The following is an 18224-nucleotide window of genomic DNA, read 5'->3' as shown; positions in this document are numbered from 1 at the left end:
CACATCTGTGATGTACTGACAGCCCCTGATGTATGACAGGAAGTAGCAGGATTAAAAGAAACCTCTAAATCAGACAGCGCTTACCACAGCCTACTTTCCAAACCATCTGAGTGGGAAGCCTGTTTAAACCAGCATTAGATTTGGCCCACATACATCTTTAAGTCAGCCATTGAAGACCAAATATGGAATTTCCTTCTAGCTCCAAAATATTGATGTCATAGCTTCACCACAAGAATAAACCAAAAATAATCTGAAGAAATTTCATTCCTTCTGAGAGAGGCAAATAGGATGTAGAAACCCTGCCCAGCTGACTCAAAATGAAAAGTCCAGAAGCAGTTGCCAAAACATCTACCTCAAAGGGCACATTTAAATTGAATGAGGAATCCCATCCCTACGTAAGGACCAATGCTTTGGGACTGAAACACCAATGAAATGACAAAGCCTTTTGTTTTTCTATTTTCACAGAGGGTTTTGAGTCAAAGGATTTTTTCAACTATTAGTTGTTCCATGGGTACTATTGATCAATGGAGTGGGAGGTGAGTTGTTTTATGTTTTTTTTTAATTCCCAAGTTTCCATTATTGCATGCTTCACTCATTTGGCAAGGAGAGGATTGGATGTTTTGTCAAACGTCTGCTTATTCCTTCCCAGTATTAATCTCCAATACAGCATTTTTTTCTGGTGAGGACAAAAGATGTGTGTGTGTCGTGTGTGTGTGTGTGTGTGTGTGTATGAGTGTATGTCTATCTTTTATTTCGTCCTGAAGACAATAAAATAGCAGGCCATCGAAAACAGTATCTTGGTATTCCCACAGTCTCTGCAGCTCAGATGGTTCCAATAAGTGACACCTGGCTTCTTTTTAGACAGAGATTGTCTGTTACCCCATGGCTGTGCTTTCCACCATCTTTCCCAACATAGCACATGTGGAAAAGGGCGGGCTGCCTCTGGCTGGAGGTGATCATCTGCAAAGGAGCACTTCTCAAGGAGACTGCCGCCAGAACTCAATCAGAAACTCAATTGTAAAGTCACTCCAGCACAGTCATTCTCTGCCAACAATTCTGCTAATAAGATCGCTTAATTTTTCTGTATCACCTTATGGGCTCGGACTATCTTTCTTATTTAAAATTCCTTAACGTCAATACATTTGGAATGATGTTCTGTATGATTTAGTGTTATTTTCCACAGATACAGGTTGCCCCAACTAGATGGGTCTTTCCCTGCATGCTGGTGGATCTCTCTGGCTGCACTGTTTCTGGTAGGAATCTGCCCTATATATTTTTGCTGCATTATTCCGCAATCAGGGGGGCTCTGGTAAACAAACAGGCAGCTCACAAGTGAAGGACTGATACCTTATAGATTCATGGCATTTCCATCAAAATTCAAAGATCTAGGCTTCAAAGGGGAAAGGCGAAATTAGGCAATTTTGACCAAATGAACAGCATTTCAACATCAAAGACATATAAGGATGGGCATTGTAGTTTTGATGTTTGTAACAGAAGAAAATTAGTGTTTGTTGAATATAGCTGGACTCTGTCTAGCGTTTCAGGAGAGCTTCCCTTTCTGAAGGAGCACTTGTGAGCTGAGGCGACCAGAAAACTTTCTGAAGAGTGGGGAGGTAAGGACAGGGCATTTGTTGGGCAGCGTTATAGTTATAGGAGAGCTTCTGTTCTAAGTTTTGGTTTGGACACAACAGTGATTTCAGAGGGCTAAGGAAGAGAAAGCGGAGTGAGCCAAGCATTAAGCCTGCTAATTCTTTGCTTGCTTTCACTGCTTCTCAACACAGCACTGGGAGCATTTGATTTAGTAAGTCTGAACTTCGTATACGAAAAGCTCTCTTCCTAAAGCATGCCAGTTAATATCAGAATCTTTTTCGAGAGAAATAATCTTTCTACACCCTGAAGGAAACTAACCTACAGAAATGAGGATGTGCTTTTCCCAAGGCTTGTTCTCCCTTTCTATCTCGATCACTCATTCTCAAATTCTAACCACATAAAACTCAAGGTTTCTATTGGTTTTGCTTATAAATCAAAGCACACTATCTTGGTTCATTTTTAAGGAAAAACGGACAGTTAAGTCACACTTTTCAAAGTCGATTCATATGGTTTAAATCTTTGTGGAAGTTCTCTGTTGAAGGGTTTTTTTTGTTGCTTTTGTTGGTTTTTTTGTTTTGTTTTTTAAGCGACTTTACCATTAGTTGGTTTCATTGTTTCCCTGAGGGAAATGATGTCCTTATATTTTAAAGATGTTGGTCAAAAACTTGGAATTGTTCTCTCTTGTTTTTTTCCAGTTGACTGCTTCCAGAAATAGATTATAATCTGCAGTGAACCCTCAAACGCATCTACTATTTTTTTCAAATTACAATACTGCTTTAATCAAAAAAACTACTTGGCCACTATCACAAAATTTTGACTAAAAATATATATAAATATTAAAATGCTGATAATAAGTACTCATGCCTTATAGAATTTGAAAATTAAAAATGCTATTACACACAGAGTTGAAAGAAATAGAATTGGAATAAGTAGCTTCTATTATCATTTATGAGAAAAGAAGAAAATCTTAATTGTGATTATTTGAAAATCTTATCAGAGATCATTGACTTAGCTGATTTAAAATGCACGTAATTGGAAACAAAAACAGCTCTCATCCTAGTTCTCTGGACTTTCAACCTAAGAACTTTTGAGGAGAAAACCCTACTGGTTTTCTTCAAGTATGACAATAGACTCAATTATTTCTTATAATTTAAACAAAAATCAACTTACTAGACAATCTTCAAGCCAACACTTTTATATATATTCAGCAAAGTTTGTGTGCAACAATAACTAAACAGTTAGTAAATTTCTCCCTTGCGTGGCATCTGCACATGTGTGCAATGTATACATCTGGATGCAAGCAGAATGAAAGCCATCTTTGTGTGAGTATTTATAAAGTTCTTTTTTAGTGAACCCAAGTCTAATAAAATGTCATCTGCAGCAAAATATTTGGAAGGAGCCACATAAAATCAAAAGGTTTTATTTTCTCAGGTGCTTTCACTGGCAAGAAAAAAGAGCTCTTTTTAAATGTTCAGAGATAGAAAGGATATAGTCAAGAAGAGCTTAAATAATTCCCAGCCTCTGATAATATCATCGTGAAATGTAACACTCTCCTAAAAATGCTGCTGAATACAATTGCCAAAGGCTGATTCCACTCAGATGAACTACTGTTCAGAATATGGATATCCTTATTTTCTAAATTTGAAATAAGAGGATATAAAGATGTTGTGACATGTAAGGGATGGAATATCACTTTATCGGTGGACTCTATGGGGTTGAAGGTATTCTGGAGAATATTATGGTATTCTTGCCAACTTTGGACTCCTTAGTAAACCGCTATTTTCCCTAGTTTTTATTACTGTCTTGGCTTGCAGGTTTTTTCTCACCTAATACTTGGTGCATCTTCTCAATATTTTTAGATTGTCCCTTCTGCCTCCTAAGAATTCTCCAGTCAGTCTACTCATTATCAGCTACCACTGAGATTTTGATTCATTCATGATTACATCATGAAAAGTCTGTTCTCTTTGCTTATTTAGAGACATTAGTTAAAATTTACAATAGTTCATCAATTCCCTAATTAGAGCATCAGGTTTTCCCCACCTACCCCTTCCCCCCCAAAATCGCTGTGTCTAATGTAGTCTGTGAAAGGGAGCTTTCGTCAGTCTGAGCCATACTGGGCTCTCTCAGCAATGTCTTTCCTTGTGCAGACGTTTCCTTTACTAAAATGACTGGCTCACCACAGCTAAATGCACCCATATGGCCTGCCCCAAAGGCTGCCTTTAATAAATTGGCCAAATTAAATATTGAGAATGTCTGTATAGCAAGAACACTGATGTGTACTTTTTAGAAAATGACTAGAGTGTGGTTTTATTGAAAATTACAGTGCTTGAAAGATACAGAAAGAGTCCAGGTTTATGCGTGGGTGGCCAGGTTTCCATAGAGACACTTGCTTCCTCATTAATTCGTTCTTTCCTTTCATAGTAATAGAATTTTTATCTGCTTCACATGACCACTCAAAATAAAGATTATACTTCTGTCTCTCTCATAGATAGATATGGCATGTGACTAAGTTCAGGTTAATGGGATGTCTGCAACCTGAAGTGGAGAGACATGCCATCCTCTTCCGCTTTCCTTCATCTTGCTACCTGGAAAGTGGAACACGGAAAACCGTGAGGGTCAGGACAACACTGTAGACACTGTATAGCCACATAATGAAATCTCCTGGGTCTCTGGCAACCAAGTGGAATTGCTCTCCTCTAACTTTTACATGAGAGACAAATGAAACTCCATTTTGTTTAAGACACTGTTATTTTGGGTCAGTGGTATAAGTAGCTGAAGTTATGTGCTAGTTCTTTCCATGAACTGCCAAGTTTCTCATGCTAGGCTTCAGGAAGTCGGAGAGTCACAGCAGACATAGTTCTGATAAACTTATTTTTTATTGTTCTAAGGAATGACTAACTTTTTGATAAACCATCTAGAAGTTAATGTTGGAATGTCTAAAATCATTACTCCAAGGCTACCCACTGGGTTCTATTATTGGTGCACACAAGGAACAAGGGATGGAGATGGGCCTGGAGGGAGAGGCTGGGTGCTGGACCAGGGTCAGTTTACAGACATAATCACAGAATCAGGATTAGACATTGTACTGAGTTTTACTAGGGATAAAAGTCATGGTCTCTTGAATCTCAGCCTGGTACAGGGATCATTTTCCTTCTATTTTCCCCTTTTAATGTGTAAAAAATTATCAGAGACCAAATAGCAAGTGTACACACCTGACCAATTTTTCTAGCTTTTCCCTTTTCATATTTTCTAACTATGCATTTATCCTCGTCAGTTCTTTATTTACTAAACCATGAGTGAAACATCTCTCCCACTTAAAAACTAGTCCCATGATTTACCCTTGCTGAGTCTCTGCCTTCTCTCACTTCATGTTTTGGGGAATGAGGCAGTGGTGTTTACCACTTTATTCTTATTAATTTCTTGAACCCATACCTATCAGTACTGTTGGTTTGTGAAGGGTCAGTGTTTCATTGTCAATAGTGTTCCATTTATGTCTCAGGCCCCTGAGTGCCTTTTACGTTGATTCTTCATGAGGCGCTCAAGTGAGACAGCATTTTACAGAATAATAGTGTCTTACTGTTGAAAGTGTCCTGTAGTCCAACCCCACAACCAGTACAAAAGACTCTTAACAGCTAGTCGTCACCTGTGTTTGAGTTAACTGCTTAACCTCTCTGAACCTGTTTCTTACTTATAAATGCAAATAAATTTCTACATTATACAGTTGGCATTGCTTCACTAATAGTAGCAATAATACCCAAGGAAATTATTGCCCTTGTTGCTGTTAGTAAAGTTTAGCCTGCTCTTGATACCTTAAAGTAAAGCCTCATCATCTGAACAGTTAAAATATTTTAGTTACTCTCTCTACGTTAAATGAAAACTCATTTTCTGTAATTTTATCCATCTATCCTGGACATTCCCACAGGGCTTGGATAATGATTCTACTCTGTCCACATGATCCTGATTCTTCCCAGAAAACTTTTCATTCCTCAAGCTGAACATTCCCAGTGACTATCATTCTCAGAAATGATAGAGATTCAAGTCTCTTTCACGAAGCTGGCTACTCTCCTCTTGATGATCCCCAGTGTCTTCTGTCCCTCTTAAAGTACAGTGCACAGACCCAAAGCACACATCTCAAGCAGTGACCTGACTTGCACTTTTGATGAAGGGCAATGAGCAAATACCTGCATCCTCTCAATAGATGCCCAATCCAGAGGCAAGTTTTATTCACGGTAGGGATGCCTTTGTCCAGGGTTTCTTCCTCAAATTTTGCTTCTCACTTCTATTTCCTTTGGGTTTAACCACTTCAGTACGATTCAGAGATGAGAAGTTTTGAACAATCAAAATCTAGGGATCTGTGTTGGTTTGTAGGCTAAGTCATTTACCTGTTGGGTGAGCTCGAGCAATGCCTCATTTTCCTCAAAGTCCCTGCCCTGCTTATCCCACTGGATTTATCCAAGATTCAAATGAAAATAGGAATGATGAAGCACCATAAAAATTTTATGTTATATTGATAAAAGTAACAAAATTGTCCTTTCCTCATTATTTTCCACCCTGTCTGAGTTCCTTTGATTATAAAATAGGAATTAAAATACAGAATATGTGAGGGTCAATTGAGTTAATATGTGTACAATAGCTTAACACAGTTCCTGGCACACATTGGTCAATAAATGTGAATTTTGTAATTTATAGTTAACTGATTCCAGCTCGCAAAATGACATATCCATTATACCCATTTGCGTGAATGCAAGTCATTTTGTGATCATCCTCTGTGGTGTTTTTAAGGAGGTAAGACACTGAGTCTAAACATAGATTGCTTGAAAACTACTCACCTGCATGACAGAAGAGTTAGATTCACCAAACTATTTGCTTGAAATGAATGACCAAAGTAATCTCCTCCTTTCTTTGTTCATTAAAAACCACTGTGTCTTTAAGTCGTACATATACACAAATTCATCAGAGAAATCAATTTAAATATAATATATTGTCCTTAGGTAGAAATAGTGAGACACAACTTATCAAATAGCACTTGATTCTCCAGAAGAGATAATTCACCTCCAACAAATAACTTGTCCTTCTAATGATAATAACATGGCTCACTGCCTCAGTTGATTGAACAGCTCACTATAGCTCCTGACCCCTTTCTAAGTATATAGGGGGCAGACAGCCATATAAATTCACACCGTCAAATTCAGTATCCAATGTCTATTTGATGATTGCAAGGGGTTTTTTTATGTTACCATTTATATTCTTTATATTCTTTTGGTCTCTGTCTATATTCCCCCATTTTATCCACTTGCAGTTATTTTAAATCTGTAAAAAGACTATCTTTCTGATATGATAAAAACAGCCTTGTAATTAAACTTATAGGATTCTTCCGTCATGCAGTCCCTCAAATTCAGAGACTTAACAGAAAAATGCTGTTGGAAAAAAATTTAGAAACCAAGTTGACCTGGACCACTTCAGTTTCCAACTCTTTCTTAACCACATTGGAAAGAGGCATTGACTGTTATTCCTTTATTAAACATAATGTGACCACAAGCTATATCTGTTCTTAAAAATGTTCGAGTGTCACTTGAAACTTCTTTCTCCAGTTCCCCTTCCTCTCTCCCAGTAGTAACAATCCCATAATTGCTTCAGAGGGAAAAGCAAAACCATCAGCTCAAAACTCAAGTGCTCATTTCAAAATACTCTTCCTCATTTCTTTATTCATCCTTTCACTCAAAGAGTACGTCAGTCATTTATCAGATATTTGTTGAGTATCTGGACACATTATGAGATTAAAAAAATAAGTATTTCTCAATCCCAAATACAAAATAAAGGAGTCTTAAATCTGTTTCCAAGGAACGTGGCTCCCCAGGAGAAAGTCCTCATGTACACAAGTAAATAATATGCAATGCAGGAAGTACTCGGTGTCACTAAGAGAAATACAGTTGAAACCTCTATATAGGAGCAGAAAATTGAAAGATCATAGCCAGCCTGGGAGACCCCATGTGATCTGGCCCCGATTGTAGTTATGATTCGGGCAAATAGATATAGGAAGGGAGAGATTTTCCAGAAAATGGGAAGAACTTGAACAAAAAATGGGGGTAGGAAAGTACAGAAAATGTCCAGAGGTATTATAATTAGTATAATTAACCGGACGTTACTAACTCAGAAGAAATCCTAAGGAGGACAGTGAGAAAAAAAAATTAAAATGATAGATTTGAGTCTTTGTCAGGCTAGGTTGTATAAATTTTATTTATTTGGAAATTGAGAGTCATTGGTGATATTCTAGTAGGTCAGAAGTATTCAGGAACATTAATCTGACAGCTGTATCCAGAATGAATTGGAAGGAAAAACTGAAGTGAGAGATAGCTTGGATATTCACTGCAGTGACCTAAACAATAAGAAAAAGGGGCCTGAAAGAGGAAGCAGGAATAAAGTAGAGGAGTTAGATGGATACACGAGAAATGTAGAAGATACAGGACTTGGCAACTAACTGGACAAGGCAAACGAGAGAGGGAGAGAGTGTTCCCATTTTAAGCAAAAGTTATCTTTCTAACTTTATTTCATGGATAAAACTGATTTTGACTTACACTCTATTCTAATTTATAAATGGAAAAAGAAGCTGTTGAAATTCTAGAAGAGTTGTAAAGAGAAAGGTGATTCAAAAATAATACAGAAATTAATTGAGCCAAGCCAATATGACAAAGTCATGATAAAAATACGATGCAGATAGTTTTCTAATTTAAGGTAGAGTAAGACCTCTGCAAAAGGTGCTCTGTTTACAGTGGGAACAATAATGAAAAAAAGAAACATACATTGTAAGAGACAATGAACTTCAAATAAATATTCAACATATATGTGAGTTTCAATCAAACCAATGATACAGAATTGATTCTAGGCTTAATTTTGGGCTTAACATTGTACCCGGATATCAAATACTAAAGTAAGTAAAACCTGGACATATATTGAATAAAACATAATAAAAATACCAAATTACTTATTTAAAACAATACAAAATTAAGAATTCTATTCTTGACAAACACTATACTTCCATGATTTCTATTTTCTTTGTCTTTTATTTTCATTGTAAAAATAATATAGGAATTGTGTGTGCTTTTAACTGTGAACAATGAAGAGTCCTCATTTAGCCTCTTATATATTTTATATATAATATTTATAATTACGTCGTTTCTCAATCATACTTGAAGGAATACTTTAAAGAATAGCAACCCCCCACATATTCATCAAAGCCTTGACAAAATGAACTTCACTGGAGAGTTCCTTCCAGAATGAGGTCAGTAAGATAGAATTTCCTGTGAATAGTTGATCTTTAGTGCCAGGACTGCTGGCAAATGGGAAGCCTTTTCTATATTTAGGAAGATTCAGAAATGGAAGGTTCAGAGAAGGGAATTTGAAGATAAAACAGAAGTAGAGTGAAGAAACAATATGCAAAAATATTGGGGCTCAGATTCTGAATTTACACACTTCCTCATAAAACAAACATACAAATGTTTTTATAAAATGCAGATTTGTATATAAATTATTATAGTTACAGACTTATAGAGTTATAAAAATTGAACAGCAGAAGTGACCTTACAGGCACTCTATCATAATTCTTTATTTTATGGACAAGAAAGCTTTTGCTGAGAAAGGTTATGACTTCTTCAATCTCTTCTCCCTCTCCATCTGATTTTCTTGTTAATAATATCATCTTTAAAATAGACTCTATTTCTAAAATGCAATAGTCTGTGTTTTAATAGAAAGAGCAAATGAGATTTAAACATGAACTAATTCTCTGAGATTTAGAGATCACGCCCATTTCATTGTTATACTCATTGTGGGAGTCCCTAATGACTCAGCAGCTAGCGTCTCTATTGGCTTCTGTGCATTTTCCATAGTTCTGAGTCTCTCTGCTTTCCTCCCTCCCTCTGTGCACTGCTCAAATGGCATCTGATGTGGGCCTGGAAATTTGACAGCTCTTCAGCAAGGGCCTTTGCCAAAGCTTACGAGTATGTAAGCTGTTAATTTACTAGATCAAAGAGTGGAAAAAGCTACAGGCCATACCCTTAATGTTCGTCATCAAAAGCAAGTACACAAGAATGGAGTATGATGACTCAAAAATGTCGCAAATTTCAATCATTTCATTAAAGTATTATGAACTAATAAAACAGATTAAGTGGAAAATTTCCCTTCAAGAATAAAAAGAATCCACGCGAGTACAAACACCTAAGACACAAAAGGGATTCAGAATGAGCTACCCCCAAATGTGCCACTTTGGCACATGGGTTATTTTGAGCTAAAGGTAATCAAGGTGCAGGCTTAAGAAAAATTTTTCTCCTCCCTTAACTACCCAGAATAATTTAAATTGGGGGTCTTTCTCAGAATGAGAGTTATTAACCAGAGATAAATTTTATTTATCTGAGTGACCCATCTGTGTGGCAGGGTGAACATCTTATTACCAAACATCTGCTCTTCTTATCATCCTATAAATTTCCTTCCTGCCCTTTGAAGCCCCAGGCCCCTATCCTAGTCCTTAGTTCAAGATGGCATATATACCTCATTTTACCTTTCTGTCTTTGAACCTCACTTGGTATATGGGGTTCCTGTATGTAAAAAATTAAATTTGTTCTCCTCCTGTTAATCTGTCTCATGTCTGTTCAAGTATTAGACCAGCCAAAAGAACCTTCGAAGGGCAGATGAAAATTCATCCTCCCCAACAGTTTTGGCAAGCCAGCCAGAGATATTCCTGGCTTGGCACTGTTCACCCCAAAGCTGCTACAGTAGAAAGATCCTGGGACCTCTGACAAGCGCCAGCAAAAGGTAAGAAGTCTTACCATGTTAGACTCTTGGATCTGTACCTGCAGAGTCTGGTGAAAGCAGAATTATGAGTCCTTTTTTTTTTTTTTTTTTTGCCTCTTTTAAGTTTAAATTAGCAGGAAAAAATATTTGTGTAGCTAGTTCCTTGGGTTTAGCAACTTGGTTATTGATCCTTTTTCTCCCAGAGATGGTCATTGTTACCCTTTGTCTGCTGTGTCATTCTGTGTACTAAGAGCTTGACTTTTTGACCAGTGAGAATATTCTCTTTGGTCTCCACCATTTGGAAGGAGCACTTACTGGGGTGTGTCTGGTGGTCGGTCAAATAGACTGGGGTTCCAAGCAGTACTCTCTTTGTCTGGCCAAGCCAGCTCTCAGGGGAGTTTGTTATAAGGGGTCCCAGTCCATTAGGAGCCTTTGTTGTCTCAAACTTCATTGCTGGAAAAGTCCTATTCCAGTAGCATCTGCCCTGTGTCACAGATCAGGGGTCTATGACCAGAAGTGCCTCACATTCTTATGGGAAACAGGAGACACTATTTTTCACTACACCATCCTTACCAAATGTGGAATGAAGGCCTTTGCTTTCTTAGGCTATCTTTGGGAGTAGACTTTCTGGATCTTGTGAGGATTGGGTTTTTTTGCACTCTCCTATGGGGCAGACACCTCTTGTGCCTTTGGCTAAGCTTTAAAAAAGCTTATTGGTTTGAGTTGCTATTGAGATTAGTATAAGAACCTACTCATCAGTGGGCAGATGATAGTTCTTTTGAATTGGTTACATTCAAAAGAAAAGAAATTAAAGGGAGCTCTCACCATAAACAGTTCTCTCATTGGTATAACAGCTAGACTTAGGGACTCACTAAGATGAAAGAACAGAAATTCGATTTAGAACAAAAGTCAGTCTGCACAGACCCCTTCTTTTTTGCCTTCAGACATTTGCAGATATTGTAAAAAATCAGCACATCGGAAGTACAATTGTCCTGCACTTAAGAAGGAAAGGGAGGGAAAAGAGAGAGAGGAACTATCTGGAAATTAGGCAAATAAAAAAATCTTAAATATCTAAGAATTATGGTCCTGGAAGCTATAAATATCTGTTTAAAAATTGCCAAAATCTTACTAAGTTTGCTTTGTGTCCTGAAAATTTGGCTTAGCAACCATCAGGTTGGGGGTTCCAAAATATGGCCAGACAGAAATGTGGGTTGCACCCCGTTTGTGGCTAGATATGGTTAGACTGAAATGTGGATTAAACTCCATTTGTGGCTAGGGTCCTACCAAACTGCTGCCAGCCCTCAGAGAAATTACAACTTAAAATTATAAAGGCCATTATGAGGAACGTTCCAATTAGATAAGATCATTTAAAAAGTAAACTTAAAGCGAGGGCCTCCAGATCAGAATGGGAATTGGTAAGTAGGAGCCCCCAAAAGCCTTCAGAATTCCAAAATAGTTTCATTGAAATATCTGTTATAAAAGGCAAATGAGAAATTGAAGACACAGGAGGTACCTAAGAAGGAGACCCACGAGACTCATGTGACTTCTACTGTTCCCCTCCACATTCTTTACCCGAATATTCACATTTTACTAATTCTCTGACTGAACTGCTTTTGCATCCCGAAGAGACTATTAAGCAGTTACCTTTTAAAGAAGATCACCTGAGGCTGCAGGCAATCTTCCTCAGATACTTTTTACTTTTGGGTCAAATCCCAACTAAGGGCCACAGTTAAAGAATTTCTTAAACTCAGGGGTGATCTTCAAAAGTTTTTGTAAATGGATTACCTCTTGAGAATAGTGTATAGATAAAAAGGCACAAAATAAGATGGGAGGCCACTGGTCAGCCTGAACTCGTGGGGGCCATAGCTGATATTCAGAGCCTGATTTAATAAAAAGAATGTTTTGGCCTTCTCCTCTAAGTGAAATGAACCAAGAGGGGGGAAAAAAAGACCTTGTGAAAGAATTTACTAAAGAGGATAATATAGTTATACGAGTGGATCTATAATGTCATTTAGGCTACAACCCAATTCTTTGAGGAACTAAAAGCAACTGTCCTTATCTTATAAATCCTTGCAAAACTAAAAATACAGCTCTAGAGAACTGGAAAAAAAAAGAAAAAAGAAAAGTGGTTCTTTTTAAAAATACAAGCTGCTCCACAGCTTCCATAAGATTATTTGTCAAGGACAAATACAAATCTTGTGTCAACTCTCCACAAATACCCATCTCACAGTTAAAATTTTAAAACAAAAGCTATGAGATCTCTGCACTGTCTGGATGTTCTTGCGTGTCTATATATGTGTGCTGTAGGTGTGCAGTATTTCCTACCTCCAGAGAGTATTATTAAAATTACTTTGTAAAAGAGCTCTAATTGGCTTAAACAAAACAAGCACTTATATAAATTTGGTATTCAAACTAGATCAAATGCTTTTCAGCTTCATGTGACCTAGGAAAACATTTGATATTAAAGCTAATTTAAGGTTGCTAGTTTGATTAAAATAGACATATCTTAGAGTTATCAAGACTGAAAATAATGCAGACCTACCACTTTTGATTCTACCTGGGTTTATTAGTCAAATAAGCCCATGTTATCTCTGTTACAAAATTTGTCAGCAAGAAAAATAGCTTGGTATGATGGTTGACTTGGTCTAGTGTCTCATGAAATTTTTATGGGTAATCTAAATATAGTTGCTAAAACAAGTAAATTAAATAGGTGTAAGTAAGATAAAAGAGATTTTAGGTGAGCTTTTTAGCAATAATTATGTTTACTGGTATCTGTATTTAAAAATAGCTCCCTAAATCTTTTTGGTAACTTGAAACTTCAGAGTTTTGCTAAGTTAAATAATGGAAATTTCTTAACTATCTAGATTATTTCCAAATAAGGTAAAATACTGAAACATTAATTATGAAACATAGATTTATTCACTTTTACTTCCTGGTACAGAGAAACTAAGGTTATTTGGGTCTATCAGTAAATATGTTTTGTGCCAAGCTGAGGAACTTTCCTATGAAAGAATCATATATTTCTATAAATTATAAAATGTATTTATGTTTGCCAATCTACAGAATAATAATGTAAAAGAGTTCACCATTGCTTACTTCTTAGTTTTCACTAGAAATTAAAGTTTCTAAGGAGTAAAAATTCTAATATATATAATTAAAGCTACTAAAAATAGGGAAACAACTCTGTAGACAGGGAAAGTAGGATGTGTTTTGGCTAAAAAAAAAAGGTAGGAGGTATGGAACTGTGCTTTTGTCAAGAGATATGAAAGCAATTTTGTCCCGATTGTTTCAGAATGGAAAGAAAAAAAAGAGAAAGACAGAGAGAATTTTACCTTGTGTGAGCAAGTTGACTAAAGTTGAATTATTATTATAAGGGTTTTAAAAATAAGCCTTACTATCAGTAATGTTCTTATATAAAATTAAAGCTTAATACTCTTTCATCTGCCAAAAGGACAAAGTTTTCCTGTACTACCAGTATGCTCCTAATAAGAGATTTTAAAAGGAAAGCAAAAATTTTGTTTTATCAAAATAACTTTCTGTGCTTTATCAGGTGTTTGATTGGTTTTGCTCACAACTGTGTAACCTTTTGTACTTGCCGTTAAAATCTTTTATTGTCATTTTGGTCAAACGGATAATTAAGTATTGTTTCATAATGATCTGTGATCCTTTTTAGTCAAGTGCCCAAAACCTTTTAATATGTTTGACACAGTTTCCAAAACCAAATTCTAAATTAAGTCTTTTTGACCTGAAAATAACTTTGGGACTTTTCAGAGGGACGCTTAAATGTTGCAAAAGATTTGCTCTCTCTCCTTATAAAAAGAGAGCAGTTACACTAATTAGACTTATTTGATATATTAAATTACATGAGAAGCATTGTCAAGTTTACTAGGCCTTCTTTATGTTGTGTCTGTATCTGTAAATGTTATGAGTTCCAGAAATTCTGTGAAATTCCTGGAAATTTGATATGTCTTGATATAACATTATCAGTCATAATTCTAGCTAATATCCTACAATGTATGTCACAGAAGTAATCAAATATCTTTATCAATTTCATTGTAATGAACTCTTGTCAGATCTTTAACCATGGCGATTTTTAAGTCTTTGTCATTCACAGAGAGTAACTGTTTTACTCAGATAGTCTTGCATATGTGTTTCCACAAAAATGTTGTCATCTTCAGAGAGATTCATGGAAAGGACTTTGCTGGTAATTTTAAGGTCATAAAACCAAACTGAGTAAGAATATACAGAAGGGAGGGAAACTAGATTCAAGCAGAATGAGTATCAATTACATGAAACTGAATGAACTGAGGAAGAGGATTGTAATTTTTTAATGAATTTTATTGTTGGTTTCTTAATCTTTTGCTTTCCAGATATAGGGAAACCTTTCCTCTTAAGCCAACTATTATTATAATTTGGTACATTTTATAAGCAGAATTGAAATATTTGTCTTTTCTCCCTACCTGTTCCCTCCAGAATACAGAAACTCTTCTGAGTATTCTTATTTGTATGGCAATATAGTTATTTGTATAAGTTCAATAAGAATCTGTTCTCCTTGTAACAGGACAAAACTGGAAGTATTGTTTATGTTACCAAGGCTTTGAGTAGAATGTCTTTTTTCAGAGAGGCATGCATAAACTCAGATATGACAAAAAAAAAAAAAAACCCTGTAAGGAACTGAGGTTGGCTTTATGGAAGCAATAAAGCCCCTTGGAAAAAACAGACTGATATCTTGCTAACAGGGTTCCCAACAGCCTAACCAGGTGAGTAAGGAAGGTCACTACCCAGCAGGTGTAGGAAACTCAGGATATTTTGGGGACCTCAAGAAGAGAAATCTTCTCACTGAAATCTATAGGCATTGCAGGCAGTCTGATGACAACTCCTTAGCTTAGCTAGCATTGAGAGATTTTTAAAAGTTCAATTTGAGATTCCTTATAAAAAACTTCAAGTAAAGCAGATTTAAAAGAGCCTATAAGGTCAATCACTACTCTTGCTGCATTTGTTTAAATAACCAGACCAAATTTAATGATACTAGGCTTAATTTGCAAAAAAATGTCTATTTATGGTTATCTTTGATAAAAATGAGGATGACTGTAGAAAGAAAAATGATGCTTTTGGAATACACACTTGTGGAGATTAGATTCTAGTTCTGTTAATTGTCTTTGAGGTTTTTGTTTTCTACCTGTAAACTGGACTAGATCCTGAATTCTTCTAGTTTCCTCCAATATTTGGCTACAATGCTCCAAACCATTTCCAATTTTCTCTCACCTTTCTGACTTGGAATCACTGAGAACTAAAACTGCCCCTTTTTCTGAAGCCATGTAAGATAAAGTTGCACAACTTGATATAAATTCCAGTGAAATCACCACAACAGCTCATGTATGGACAATTATCATGCCTGTTGCTATGTGACCACTCACAAAGATCACCAGAGATATTCAAACTGCAAACCAGGAAAATCTGTCAGATTGCCACTGCCCGTCACTTTATCTAAAGATGCTCCCATCTGGGCATCTAGAAATCTCGACCGGCTGCCTTCAGAACTCAAAAACTTGGATTATAGCTTGCTCCAGTCATTAACCATTGTTTTTCTTTTGTTTCCATAGAAATTCCTCTTATTGTTCACATCTGATTGTTTTCCTGATTGCTTGCACCATAGGCCTAACTTTGGAAGCCCACCTGTATCACCACCTCCTGAAATGAGACACAACTGTTTAACTGGACTGATCTATTCTCAGGACTAAGAGATTGGTTTGGTGAGATGGAGCAGTCTACCAACTAAAATTCTGGACTGTGAAACTTCTTTGAGAAGTTTCAAAGGCAGGACTGAAGAAGCTCAAAATGAGCCTTCCCAAAATAAGACACTTTTGCATGTGCATTATTTTGAGCTAGGGGCACTGGAGACTGTGTGAGTTCAAGAGAAAACTTTGCCCCTCCCTTAACTACCTAGAAGAATTTAAATTGGGGGTCTTTCCCAGAATAAGAATTATTACCAGAGATAAGTTTTATCTGAGTGATCCATCTGTATGACAGGGAAAACATCTAATTACCAAACATCTGCTCTTCTTCTTATCATTTTGTGAACTTCCCTCCTCCTCTTTGAAGCCCCAGGCCCCTATACTTTTCCTTAGCTCAAGATGGCATTTATATCTCATTTTACCTTTCTCTCTTGGAACCTCTTATGTATATGAGGATCCTGTACATATTAAATTAAACTTGTTTTTCTCCTGTTAATCTGTATCATGTCAATTTGCTTATTAGATCAACCAACAGATCCTTTGAAAGAGAGAGGAAAATTCTTCCTCTCAAACAATAGAAATAAATACAAATGTTAATTTAGAACTAGAAATGGCACTTTAAAAAAATGGTATGTTCTAGATGTATTTATCTAAAATTAGAGGAAAATGATGTTCAGTTATTTATTACTAAATAAAATGTCAATATTTGTGTCATTCATAGTGGCTGAAATTCTGTGAAAATAAAATATTTTTGGAAATGATATTCTTTTATACTTTTTATGATTTGGGGCATCATTAGGAATAAGATATTTGGATAATGACAACTGTGTCTGCTTATAATATTTTTGCCAAACTAGGTGATACTATAATATAAATTAGGCTTGACGTGATTATTGTGAAGTTCTTTTCTCCCTATTCCCCTATTTTATTTCTGTTTAAACAACTGTGGAAGAGAAAAATGAAAATGTGTAAACAGTTTATTGTAGACGACTTGAAGGAAATTTTTCTTAACTTTGACGGCATTTTTTTTTTTCATTTTTCCCATTAAATGCAATAATGATGTTGGATAAGGAAATACATATGTCAGTGCTATTTTAGCCATTGTGCATGTAGATATAATTAGATTTTCTTGCTTGAAATCCATGCTATTATGTGAGTTTGTCACATGGCACTGCTGTGAGCAATCATCCCTGAATGTCTACATTAGGCTTATAATGAGACACATATTTATGTTAGCACAATATTTATTTTCCGGTTGAAGTCAAGTCTCCTTCTTCAGATCTACATGTTGAAAAAATTCAGACTTTCTGCAAACATCCTGGATGATCCTATGACATAACCACATATGTTGATAGCAAATTTTAGATTTTCCTGGATAAGGGCAGATTTTGTAAGTGTTCATAAATAATCAGTATATACCATGAGTAAGTGCAAATGGGACACTGCCTAGGAGTGTTTTGAAAAAGTAATAAAATGTGAAATACATGTAATATCCAGAGTATAATACATAGATAAAATCCAGAATTTTCCATTATAATTAGATGAGAAAACAATGCAGATGGTTTCTTGAGTTCAAAAGAGTTATGATTCACTTGGTACAATAAAATGTCAGATATCTGGGTTCAAATACTGACTACTTCTCTTACTGGCTGTGTAATTTAAGGTTCTTAATCTCTCTGAAACAATTTCTATATCTGTAAAAAAAAACAATAAAAATATTTACTTCATAAGATTCATATTCAGTATATAATAAATAGTGTTTCCTCCTCTCCACCTCATTGTGTTGCTCTGAACAAAATGGCCTCAAAGTTCCCCTCAGTTTGAGTAAACTTTAAACAGATTTCTTCCTCACTATGGGCCCCTGATCTCCCTTTGCTGAGCATTTATTTTAGAAAACTTTCAACTGTGAATTCATTCTCTGCCCCTTTGATATGTAAATCTTCTTCCAGCCTCTTGCCAGTTCTACAATCCAGATATGTCTTTCTCAAGTACCTGGGAGCCATTCCTTTGAAATGTAGTCATCAAGAATGATAGGGTGACTTCCAGGACCAGTCCTATGTGTAAGGAGATTAAAAGTTGCCTCTTTGTCCTAACAAGTAGTAAAAAGCTGAATCA

At 36.1% G+C, this 18224-nt stretch overlaps 1 long non-coding RNA gene across 3 annotated transcripts; it reads left to right on the top strand.

Annotated features, from left to right (window-relative positions):
• Positions 1-284: 284 nt before the first annotated feature.
• On the top strand, positions 285-17333 carry LOC138918503 (uncharacterized). 3 transcript variants are annotated; one of them, XR_011427944.1, is made up of 4 exons: positions 285-536; positions 1184-1253; positions 10238-10395; positions 15978-17333. It is a non-coding gene; the product is annotated as an uncharacterized lncRNA (long non-coding RNA). The 3 variants fall into 3 exon arrangements; XR_011427945.1 differs by having other exon boundaries at positions 1184-1613; XR_011427943.1 differs by lacking the exon at positions 1184-1253.
• The last annotated feature ends 891 nt before the right edge of the window (positions 17334-18224 follow it).

This window comes from Equus caballus, chromosome 17, assembly GCF_041296265.1.
Source record: "Equus caballus isolate H_3958 breed thoroughbred chromosome 17, TB-T2T, whole genome shotgun sequence".
Taxonomy (NCBI): Eukaryota; Metazoa; Chordata; class Mammalia; order Perissodactyla; family Equidae; genus Equus; species Equus caballus.
This window is presented reverse-complemented; position numbering and strand designations above follow the sequence as displayed.